The sequence below is a fragment of the Halyomorpha halys genome, unplaced genomic scaffold (genome assembly GCF_000696795.3).
Source record: "Halyomorpha halys isolate HHAL.00 unplaced genomic scaffold, Hhal_1.1 Scaffold850.1, whole genome shotgun sequence".
Taxonomy (NCBI): Eukaryota; Metazoa; Arthropoda; class Insecta; order Hemiptera; family Pentatomidae; genus Halyomorpha; species Halyomorpha halys.
Window position 1 is genome coordinate 81,900 of NW_027116409.1, and position 585 is coordinate 82,484.

A 585-nucleotide genomic window follows, 5' to 3' on the forward strand; every position below is an offset into this window, starting at 1 on the left:
AATTGTAACTTGCTGAAGTGCCCAACTTGCGAAAACTGGTATGTCAGATTCACGTGTGAACAAACATCGAGGGATCATTATCTCTTTTATTAGAACACCTCTAAGAAACATGAATCGAAGTATAATTGTGTAAAAATAACATAAGTAAAACTAAAAAAAGTTTCGGAACCGCTGTCGTTTGGGTGATCTTCGCGACGTTATCAAGAGGGGATGGTATGCGCGGGCGCCAGCAGAGGTATTTGACGGTTCAGTCGCCACGCGGCCTCCATGGAGAGTACACCGCCGTCCAACTGCTGGACCTGCAACAACAACGAAACCGACATCAACTCCTTTTACTTCTACGAGGTTCGTCATTTTGATATATAAAGGCAACAGACGCTTCAGTGTATACTAATTCCAACGAAATCTATATAATGTTTTTTTTTATAAATAAAAGAAAAAAAATCCATATTTTCCAATTGTAGGTAAAAATTTAGGTAGTCAAATTGATGGTAATCAACTTTCAGTTGATTCGAAATTGAAGCATTCTTCATGTGGTTTTTGCTTTTATATTGATTGGCTTTATTATTATTATTTTATTTATTT